Below are 12,013 nucleotides of genomic sequence, written 5' to 3' on the forward strand. Positions count from 1 at the left end.
TGGCAGGGAAATGAGAAGATGGTTGGAGAATGCCATGGAGGAGAGGTCGACAGGAATTGATAATCTGTTGGAAGTGAGGGGGGATTGTGTTCTTGGGGTCTGATTCAGGCCCCTCCAATACTTAAGATGAGGAAAGAGGTGGAGGCTTGAAATTCGTTTGGGCCCAGGAAGTGAAAGGAGAAAATGCCTGCAGCCCCCATGTCCTCTTCAAAATAGGGCCAGGTCCTCTGCTGAGACAAAGGCCTTTTAGGTTCAGGTCATGGGCTTTGGCCCCTTCCCCCTGTTGCTAGGTGCTGGGGAGCAGGGGGAGAGGCCCAGACTGAGGACTTCTATCCCAAATAGCTTCTCTGCAGGTTAGTAGGGCACTTAAGGAGACCTGCCTTTCCTGGACCTTTTCCTAAAACTGTGATAGCTAAATGTCTACTTTGTTAGAAATCCTACCTTGAAGGCCTTTAAGGAAGGTCTCTGCTTTCAGAAGATATTCGCTGAGGGTCTACCCTTCCCCAGCTCTGCCCTGAGCACCACAGGGACCACCCCTCCGCCCCCAGAGAATCTGTCTGACCCACAGACATAGCTGACACATAAAATGCATGAAGATTAATGCACGAAGACCTGGTTCAATGACATCCTGCATTTCTGTGGTGCATTCAAGTTCACAAGGCACATTCTCACACAGGTGATGCAGTTCTTCAGCCCACCTTCTACCTGATGTCTGGGGACTGTTTTTGTCCCTGGGCCCCCAGACTGCCCACGCAGCCCCTACCTTCACAGGTGTGGCTGGGGGCTACACGAGCACCTATTCACACCAGTGGTGCTCGGTAATGTGCCTGCGTAAACTAAATGTGATGTGAGCTGAAGACCTGTGAATGCAAAAAAGAAATAGAAATGCTGTTTCTGTGAAAAGTGAACTGAATGCTTTGCAAAGAATTGATCAAAGCAAGCCCCTCCAAGAAAATCCCTGCCCAGACGTGTGCACGACACCTGCTGGAGGCCGTCACTGGGAGGAGAGAGATGAGCCTGCCAGAGGAGGGTGTGCTGTGGCTCCTCCACTGGTTGCCCTCACCTTCCAGCTCCTTTTTTACAGATGCCATACTAGGAAATGACACATTGTGGGGTGATTTATGCTTAAAAAACAAATGCAAAGCTCTAGTCAACAGATCTATGTACAGAGGCCTGGACCGTGCCTCAAAAGATTAGTAAGATATTTGTGTTTGAAGTTAAAAATAAAATTTTAAGGTATGAATGTAGTGCTTTTAAGTGTACATGCAGGTTTTCCAATGTTTTATGACATGTTTATTTTTGAACAAGTAATAGCTTCCCATGGTTCAATAAATGAGAGAAACATAAAAAGCTGTAAAATGAAGTCTCCTCACTCTCTTCCTATTCAGCCCAGAGACGGCCCCTCCCTCCTCACAGACGACTCTTCCTGGTTTCTTGGATCCTTCCAGATTTTCTTAATGCACAAGAACCAACTGTGAATATACAGTGGGTCGCCAGCTATTCATGGATTCCATATTTGCAAATTCTTCTACTCTCTCAAATTTATTTACAACCTCCAAATCAGTACTTGGGACACTTTCGAAGTCCTTGGCACACATGCACAGAACAGCAGAACATTTGATTTGCCTGATACCCATTCCCAGCTGAGGCTGACCAGGTGATGCGCTGCCTTCCTGTGGCAGCTCTCATGCTGCCAACACGTGTCCTTTTTCCAGTTTTGTGCCACATTTTTCACATCCTTGTGCTTCCTGTTGGTTTCGTTGTTCACAGTGGCCCCCAGGTGTGGTGCTGGTGTGCTGGCTTGGGGCTTTCCTCAGTGCAAGGAGGTTGCATGTAACCTATGGAGGAAATACTTACTAGATAAGCTTCATTCAAATAAAAGTTATAGGGCCATTGGCTCTGAGTTTGGTGTTTACAAATCAACAATATATATTAAATAAGGTGCCTTGACACAGAAACACACGTAAAACGAGGTTAAGTTCTGATCAGTTGATGGAAATGTTGTGACCAGAGGCTCACAGGGACCTCACCTGTATTTCCCCCAGGAGCAGTGATACAGTACTAAATGATCCAGTGTTCATAATGACGTCACAAGATATATTACAGCTAATAATGAGAATCGACTATTTACAGATACATAGATATGTGTGTATTCTATTTTAACGTTGGAGAGCTTTCTATACCCATTTATGGAGTGTCCTTGATCTTTTTAACAGCTGCATAGTATTTCACCACTTGGTTATTCCATAGAATTCACCTTCAACTGAGAATGCCATCTCAGGGTGTCTGTGGGAGACTGGTAAGGTAGTGAAGCGCCACAGGTGCAGGTTCCCATTCCCACCAGGGTCAGGGGTTTGGGGGTACTGTGAAGGACTTGGTACCGTGCCTGGCCTGAGGTCAGCATCCCATGCACATTAGCCACGTTATCTTTCTTTATCATCCTTCTTTCCCATCTGCTCAGCAGTGTTAGTCTGCTTGTCAGCATGGCTCTGGAGGTCATTGCTGCTGTCCTTCTGACTGCAGCCAGCCCCTCTGCAGTCTGTCTCCACAGGGGGCTGGAAGACACCTGGGCATCGTACCTAGGCTTAACCTAGGGCCACGCCAGCTTCAAGGGAAGGGGATTGTCTCCTTCACTTCCTGATCCTTTGCCAAACACACAGCGTTGATGTTTGGACAAACTTGTTTGCTGCATCCCATAAACATTGAGTGGATCCGCTTTGGGCCCAGCATTGGTCGTGGATGGCACAGTGGAGAAGGGAGGGAGAGCCGTACAAACAGAGGTATTCAGAGACATTTCTATGCCTTTAGAACTTAAAAATCTAGCATTGGTTGAAAAATAGAATACCTGAGGTGACTCCCTGATGGAGTCATGTTTCCAACAAGCAGAAGGATGCTTCTCTGGGCCTGTGAATCCTTCCTCTAGGATTTGGTCCTCACACTCTCCAAGGACCCCAGGCTCTTGGGGGCCCCGTTTCTGCCCTCTCATTTCAGCCGCAGGAGCCCCCTGTGGGGGCCTCACCGAAACTACCTGGTCTTGGAGCAGCAAAGGGAGGTTGGTTGGGCAACAATTTGAGATAGTCAGGGCACCTGAGTGGCTCAGTCAGTTGAGTGTCTGCCTTTGGCTTTGGTCATGATCAAGCCCTGGGATCCTGGGATCAAGCCCCACATTGGGCTCCCTGCTCAGTCGGGAGTCTGCTTCTCTCTCTGCCTCTTCCTGCACCTCCTGCTTGTGCTCTTACTTGCTGTCTCTCTCTCTCTTTCAAATAAATAAAATCTTTAACAATATATATGCAAGAATTTGGAACAGTGAGGTAATGAGGACCAGTGACCAACAGGATATCAGACTTGGGCAAGTCCAGATAGGTTTGGGGTCTTCCCAGGATGTGAAAGATTACCAAAGGACGGAGCAAATCCAGACCCTCTTGATTCTCTGAGGCCTGTTGGTAGTCATTTGGGTAGATGGAAACCAACTTTTATGACCCTCTCATCATCCACATACAGAACTCAACAGTGGGAATCTCAGGTGAAGGGCTTGTTGGGAATGTTCACTTCCATCTTTATAACATTGAATTCTTGGAAGCATGTGTAAATTAAAGCATACCATTTTTTCTTTACCTTGGCATGCTGTGATGTGAACCAAGATCCTCCTGACAAAACTGGTCTCCGCCACTCCATCAGCTTGTCTCTTGCAGGATGTTCACTCCTGTGGTCTGTTCACTATTTGGTTCCCTGAGCTCAGCAGCTTCCCGAGAACCCTGGGACGAGGAGCCCCTCTAATTTGTTGGTGGCCGACTTCCCTTCACACAATGAAGGACAAAGGAGACATCTCAGAGCAGCCAAGTCACTGAGTCAAAGCTTGGTCAGGAGGATGCAGGGTGACAAGGAAGTTTGAGGTGGGCTGTGACGCCCTCTGGATTCACTGAGTACACATCTAGTTAGCACAGTGCCACGCACAAGGCATAGGCTGGGTCCCAGAGCTGAACAGGATGGGCCTCTGGCTGCTCCCAGAATTAGAAAGGTGGGGGCATGAGCCATGATGATGGGCTAGAATCCAACCTACAGAGGCTTGGAGAAGGCAGCCACTCAGGAAATACCTCTGGGATGGCCTCCAGGCCCAGACACAGAAGTCCCTCTGACTTGTTTCTTGACTCCCAGAATTTCCCCAGAAGTCTTAGAGTTCTGAGCCCGAGAGGGCTGTGGGGTTGCTTGTCTTAGCCCCCTTATCTTACAAGAGAAGAGCCTAGGGGCTGCGGCATCGCCCCAAGTGGGGGCTGTGTTGCTGCTGCTGTATACAGAATGCCCACATGTGGCACTGACATCATAACCCGGTGAACCCCGTCTGAAATGCCGGCAGGAGAGCCAAAGAGACCCCAAGCACAAAGGACGCCAAGGCACAATTATTTCATATATAAGGGAGCATCGCTTACTTTGTTACCCAGTAAACTGTAAGCTGTTTTCCAGAAAGGAGTGTGTTTTCCCCAAGACACCCACCCCATCTTTGAAACCTTGGATGTCTAGAGGCATTTGCTTTTTAGGCAGACATCAAACTGTAAAGGCCACAGACCAGAACTAAATCAGCTGCTCCTTTGGGGAACTGAACCCTTGACCAAGCAGCCTACTTAGCGTCCTAAGGCAGGAGAGCCTCCGGGCTGGTGCTATCCAGGTGGCAGTATAGGCTGCTCCCTCCTCACCATCCCCTGCAAAGGAAACCAGTCTCTGTCTCTCACTGCTTGGGGTTTGAGTGATAGATAGGAATGGAGCACTCAGGTGCTTGACTTGTGTCTTCTTAAATGTATAATTCACTCTGAGGCTGGAAGCAGAATACAGGAGTCAGCTCTTCCCACCAGCCAGCACCCTTTCCAGTCCATCTTCATCCCTCATACTCCCTAGGGCTGCGTCAGAACAGCTGGAGAATCTTCCATTCTCCCTGCCCTGCTCTGCCCTGGACAGCTTCAGGGATGGGAATCCTTTCTGGGCTGCAGTCCTAAGTATTGATTCACAAAGCCCGTGTCCTTAGGGGCAGGAGTGGTCCCAGGCCCCGACTACCCCCACTCCCACCAGCAAGGGTCTGCCCATTGTGCCTCCTGAGCCCTGGCTGAAGTGACGCCCCCCTGCCTTCCCACCCCCTAGAGGCCCCCCTCTGTCTCCTCTTTGTGAAGTTCCTTGGAGTCTTTAGGAAGCCCTGAGCTTAAAAGATTCAGGCTGTTGGGTTTGTATCTCTTCTAGCAGAGTCCTTGCACAGTAGGTCCTTGCTGTGAGGTTGTATGAAAGAATATAAAGGATGGGCAGAGCACAGATGCTGGTCTGCAGGCCGTGAAGTCCCTAGTCCACTTGGCTGAACATCTCTTAAGGCCCGCGGCTACGACCTGGTTGAGTCTCCTGGCACAGATCCATCTTCATTATGGTTGCTGGTCGATTCTGAAATCTTCCTAGCAACTCCTCCTTAGGAGAAACATGTAATTATGGAGTAACTCAGGGCCTCACCTATGGCTTGTTCAGTTGATTCCCCTGACCCGCCTCCTCTCTGCGGACCCCTTGGCTGTAGCATCTCTCAACCTCCCCATCACCTGGAGGGGCCAGCTGCAGTGGGGAAGGGCCTTCATGGAAGGAGTCAGGCAGCCCGTGTGGACCTTGGCCCTGGCATCCCTCCCACCCCGAGAGCCTATTACATCTCTCCCTTGACATCTAAGGAACCCTGTGTTTGGGGTAGAAGTTTCCTGCACTGCCTCCACAGGTCACTTCCTCTCTGAGATATAACTGATTTTTATCTATCCTGATGTGATAAACATGGATCCCCCTGGGTGCATATGAGCAGGTCCCACTCTAGTCTCCCAGAGCATATAATATGTGCTGTTATGTCATGTGCTGGGAAGTCAGGAAGGGCTGGGCCACATCAGTTGCCTTCTCCGTCCTGGAGGAGAGAAACACCACATAGTGAGCTCTAAGCTGTGTGCATTCACCCCGAACAGTTGTCCAGTCCTCACCTTGAATACTAATTAGATGCTGAACCATTAATTTCAGCCACTACAAGTTGATAAAAGATGAGGCAGAAATTTTATGGATTTTGTTAAGGCTCCCTCCAGAAAAACTTGACTTTAATTATCTGGATACATAAAAGTATGGCTGAGATCCAGAATAGGGCAAATTACCTGCCCAGGTTCACACAGAGTCAGTGGAGCCAAAGCTGAGTCTCCTGTTTGCTCCTCCAGCACCTCTCTGTTTGTACCATATTCACAGAATCAATGCCCATGTTTCTAATATCCCTACCCAGACCTACCCATTTATGGGGGAGAGTGGTTTGAAAAACTACATACAGGAATATATCAAGGCACACTCAGACCATGGCTGCCTCCTCCAGGAAGCCATCCTCTATTCCTGTGATCTCTTATCTCCCCACATCCTCGACACCCACATCCCTTATGCCAGCCAGGAAGGAGAGAAGAAATAGCATGTGGCAGTCACCCGGGGAAGACAGTGTTAATTCCCTGGTCAAGGACTACTGCTAGCCCAGAGGAGTGAGCGATGGCAGTTAGGACCAGTACCCTGCACATTAGAAAGTGAAGTATCTCCAATCACGGTTTCCTGGTGGAGAGCTGTCCACAGGAAGCAAAATCCAAACTCGGTTTTGCAGATTCCCAGGCTGTGAGTCAGGCTTCTTCCTGGTTCCTGGGCTTGGAGGGACAGTTGATGCCACAAGGTGAGTCTGAAAGAGGGAGAAATAAGTGTCCCTTGGGGGACAAAGGAAGTCTTGGAGATCCTCCCACAGCAGAGTCAGCAGAGACCCAGGGCAGAGAGCAGCGAGCGGCCAAGGAAAGGAGCAGACCAGTCACTCTTCGAGGGGGAATGTTTCGGTGCTAATAGCCATCATTGGCAGAACTCGTCCACGGTAATTGGGTTACAGGATTATAAAATACCCACCGGCTTTATTTAAAAGACTAATCAGAAAGCATTTAGAACAACAACATTGCTATAAAGGAGGCCGTGAACCGCGGGCCCACGCCTTGGAGAACTGCCCTTAGCCTCTGCCTCCTTTGGGAATCTGGGGAGAAAGCTGGAGTGAGAAGAATCCCAGGAGAACCCAAATAAAAGCTCCTCTGATAGACCTGAGAGGAAGGCTTGCCCCAAACCCAAGCCAAGTTATTTGGGGGATTGTGTATACAGTCTCCGAATGATGATCCAGTGTCGGAAAAAGGAAACTCTTTTTGGTTTTTCTTCCTCCAACAAGCGGTGGTGGTCTGGCGGGAGCAGGGTGTTACCCCTGCTAAATTATAAGCAAACGAGTCCTGCTGATTCCTTGGCCAAAGTCAACTTCCTCCCTCTCTCTCTTTCTGGTTCAAAGGAGAGCCCTTTTGGACAAATACCCTCCTTGCAAATTGTGCTCTGTCTCCTGATACTCCTGGGGGTGCGGGGTTGGGGGGGCTTTGAAGTGCTAGAATAGGACTCTGCAGACTTGGGCTGGGGCCAAACACAGCCTGAACCTAGTTTTATACCACCTAAGGAAGGGTTTTTACATTTTTACGGGGTTGAAGAAAAATCAGGAGAATTCAAATTTCAGTGTCCGTGAATAAAGTTGTATTGGAACACAACCATGCCTATTCATGTATATATCGTTGTATGGCTGCTTTCACGCTGCAGTTGCAAAGTGGTGACAGATTGTATGGCCCACAAACCTGAGAATATTTACCAGCTGGCCCCGTACAGGAGAACTCCTGTGCCAAAAAAAAGTCGGTGCAGAGCATTATCTACATTATCCCTTGAATCTGGTGCTGTAGGGCACTTGACCCAAAACAGAAAAGAATAGATTCTGTCCCTGGGTCCCTGTCAGGGGTGAAGTGCTCTCCGTCTCATTTGTTTGACTCAGTGTCTCAATTCAATGAGCGTGGACTGAGCATCTGCTGTGTCCCAGTCACTGGGACACAAGATGAGGAGGATGCCATCCCTGCCTTGGAATGACTGGACAGCCAGTGGGCAGATGAGCATGGAAGCAAGCCGTGTGGCTATAATACTTCCACGCGAAATGGAGGGGGCACCTTGGGTTCTGAGTAAGCCTTCATTTGTTGATTCCAATCTGGAATCCCGGAGTCTTGCTAAGGAAGAAATTGATCAAAGAAATGTGAAAGTAGTAGTTCTGTTAATTAGTTCATGAGTGAAAAAGCTCCTGATGCCAGTTACCCAATGAGCAAAGAAGTAACCTTATTAGAAAAGTCATTAAGACTTGAATCCTGAGATGGTTTTATGACAATTTTAGGAGATCAGTTAATCTACCAAGAAGAATAGTTTCTCAGTTGTAAATGGTATATTTAAGATACCTTTTGGGGTGCCTAAGTGGCTCAGTCGGTTTAAGCATCTGCCTTCAGCTCAGGTCATGATCTCAGGGTCCTGGGATCGAGTCCTGCTTTGGGCTCCCTGCTCAGTGGGGAGTCTGCTTCTCCCTCCCTCTGCCACTCCCCTCTGCTCATGCTCTCTCTCCCAAATAAATAAATAAAAATCTTTAAAAACAAAAAGGCTTTTGACAAGATGTTAAACTGCGGCATGCTACTGTCTTTGCAAAAGGCATGGAGGCAGGGGTGTGTATAAGCATTCTTATATGAGCATAAAATGTTTCTAAAACACATGAGAATCTGAGTGATTATCCCAAGAAGTCTGGGCTGCTGGGTATATGGGAATAAGGATAAGAAGAAACCTTTTCACATATACCTTTTAAAAAATTTTTTTGCTCTAACTTTTCACTTTCCTTTTAAGCATTTAGTTATTTCAGGTAATTTTCATTCTTTTGTATACTCTGTTATGCCTTTTGAATTTTGAACCACATAAATATAGTTCCTATTTAAGAGATAGATAGATGATAGATAGATAGATAGATAGATAGATAGATAGATAGATAGATATAAATTTTACACATTTAAGTTTTGGGAGAAATTAATTAAAAATTTAAAATATATAAATTTAACATTTCTGGGCCTCACCTTCTGAATCTGTCCTGTAGGGAGACTAGATGAGCTTTATGGGAGTCTTCCAACTGGAGAGGACATCAGACTCAACGGAGGGCCTATTAAAACACAGATTGCATGTCCCCCAACCAAGTTTCTGATTCAGTGGGTCTGGAGCCAAGAATAAGTACTTATAACAAGTTCCCGTGTGATGCTTATGCTGCTGACCCAGGAAGTACATTTTGGGAGCCTACTTCTGACTTTGTAGGGTTTTGTACTTGTAAATAAACTACATTTCCAGTTCTGAAAAATACTAGGGAATAAAGAATAGATTCCTGTAGCTCAGAGCACAAAGCAGACACATCAACCAAAGTAAAATTATCTAGCTTGCATTCCACCCACAGGGGCATGGTAGAGGGACATGAAATCAGGTCATGGTCAGAATCTGGTGAGTTTCGATAAGTAATTCTTCCTGTGGGAGGTAATGTGGTGCAAAGCCTTTGGGGGTAGGGTGAAGTGGTGAGATTTAAGCTAGGCAGGGCATTTTGTTACCACCAGGCCTGATGCCCACAGGATAACATTGCTGGAGGTTATTTTAAAGCTCCCACAGTTCATCCTTGCCATACAAGTTCAGTCAGATCATGAGTTCTTGACATAGACACCTGAACCTGACTTGATGCTTTTGTACACACCATTCCCTCAGCCAGAACACCCTTCCTGGTCCTCTCATCTCTGTATGAACCCTATTTGTCCATCAAGATCCAAGTAGATCTAACTGTTGTTCTCCATAAGAACTTAACATTCATTCCCCCTACACTGAGTGTCTTTTTCTGCTGATACCAATTCAGCGGGACACTTGATCATTGTTATCTTAATTTTTTTTCATTCATCAATTCACTCATTCAACAAATATCACCCTCCTTCAACGGATCTTTATTGGAGGGCCTACAGTATGCTGGGCATTATGGTAGGTTTTGGGAACAGAATAATAGGCAAAAATAGACGTGGTCCCTGCTCTAGTAGTTAGAGATCCATTAATCAAATAATGGCACTGGTTACAGACTAAGAAGATGGGTTTGAAAGAAAGGAATGTGTAAGAAATGACCCTGATGTTGACATTGACCTGTGGTTAGGGTCAGAGTAGACTTCCTTAGGAAATAGAGTTTGAGTTGAGATCTGAATGAGGAATCCCCGGGATGTGACTAGGTAAAGAGAATATGGGAAAAGGCACAGCTCTCGAAAGTTAGGGGCGTGGGGGGACACCAGCATGTACAAAGGTCCTGTTGTGGGAGGCAGTGTGGCAGCTTCAGGAAACTGAGAGAAGACCAGAATGGCTGGGGTGGTGTGATGAGAAGGGGGTAAAGAACAAAGTAAAGGAGAGCTACATTGCCAGACTGGGACAAACTGTCCAAACTGGGACAGAGCCCAATCAGCCTTGTTCATGATTTTGATTTGTAACCTAAGAGCGTTAGGATGCCATCAAAGGATTTTGGTCAGTGATGAGATCAGTTATGTTTTGTTTTGCTTTGTTTTGTTTTGTTTTGTTTTAAGATTTATTTATTTATTTATGATATATATAGAGAGAGAGAGGCAGAGACACAGGAGGAGGGAGAAGCAGGCTTCACGCCAGGAGCCCAACGTGGGACTCGATCCCGGGACCCCAGGATCACACCCGGGCCAAAGGCAGGCACCAAACCGCTGAGCCACCCAGGGATCCCCCAGAGTTGTGTTTTAAAAGTTCATTCTGCTGCTGCTGGCTGGAGCATGGACAAGACCAAAAGCAGAGAAAGCAGTTGGAAGGCTGTTGGGATAGTCTGGAAGACAAATGAGGAGTCTTAGATTAAGGTGATAGTAATAGAACTGGAGGAAAAGGGATGCAGTTAAGAAAATATTAGGAGGTAAATTGATTCCCTATCATATTGTAGTGGTTGGTTAAGGAAGAGGGAGGAGTCAAGGGCAAGAGTTATTACAGGAGCGTCCATTCTGGGGAATATGAGGTTGACTTTGCCTTTGAGCACGGAAGTAGACTTTGGGGTAGGCAACTGAGCAGGAGCCCAGACCCTCTGGTCTGGAAGTGGTGATTGCAAGTCAGCAAAGTAGAATGGTAAGTGAGGATGTCAAGGGAGAGAGCTTGTGTGAGAAAAGGAGGGGGGGTCTCCTCTTACTGGGTGGTAAGCCCCTGCAGGAGCGCAGCACAAGGGGCATGTTTCTCTCATTTCTCCTTCTGTTCTGCTCACCATCATCCAAGTTCAGGTCTTAATTATGTCTCACCTGGATGCAGTGAGAGCCTGCTGATCCATTGCTTCTCAAATTTTAATCTGCATACAAATCACTTGAGGGTCCTGATAAAATACAGATCCTGATTGAATACATGTAGGCGGAAGCCTGAGATTCTGAATTTCTGGCAAGCTCACAGGTGATACAGACGAAATTTTCAGGAGGGGAGCTGGTCTCCCTGCTCCTGAAGCTTAGCGCCATCAAACCTGACGTCCTTGTGCCTCTGCTCAGAAGCCTTCAACAGCCATTCATGGTCACATTCAGGATCTACTCCAGCTCTCTTTGGCCAACCATGGTTTCTTCCCACTGCTTCTCTTCATCCATCCTTCATTCTACCAAACCAAACCAAATCCCTTGCTCTGAATTTGTTCATCTCTCATCTTTCAGGAAGGGACAGAGACCAACTCAGTCTAGCTTCCAGTTGGAGGGGGCTACTGCAGTGGTCTTAAAATCTCCCATGAAAGAATGCGGTAAACGTAATGACCCTCCTCACACATTTTCAAGTTTACACCTACATTTTTTATCATACATTTGCAGAAGATGCAATCTCCAGGATATTGTAAACATTGATATTTTTAAGTAAAACTATTACATCATTGTTTTAAATTTATCCAGTAGAATCTAAGCACAACAGGCATTTGATATCTACCATCATCCGTTTTAAAAATGCATGAACAGGGATCCCTGGGTGGCGCAGCGGTTTGGCGCCTGCCTTTGGCCCAGGGCGCGATCCTGGAGACCCAGGATCGAATCCCACATCAGGCTCCCGGTGCATGGAGCCTGCTTCTCCCTCTGCCTGTGTCTCT

At 47.1% G+C, this 12,013-nt stretch overlaps 1 protein-coding gene across 23 annotated transcripts in view; it reads left to right on the forward strand.

Moving 5' to 3' along the window:
* The window catches only part of TRERF1 (transcriptional regulating factor 1), a 207,938-nt gene that overhangs the window by 152,924 nt on the left and 43,001 nt on the right, over positions 1 to 12,013 (forward strand). The window lies entirely within an intron of this gene.

Source organism: Canis aureus, chromosome 7 (assembly GCF_053574225.1).
Source record: "Canis aureus isolate CA01 chromosome 7, VMU_Caureus_v.1.0, whole genome shotgun sequence".
In the NCBI taxonomy this organism is placed as follows: domain Eukaryota; kingdom Metazoa; phylum Chordata; class Mammalia; order Carnivora; family Canidae; genus Canis; species Canis aureus.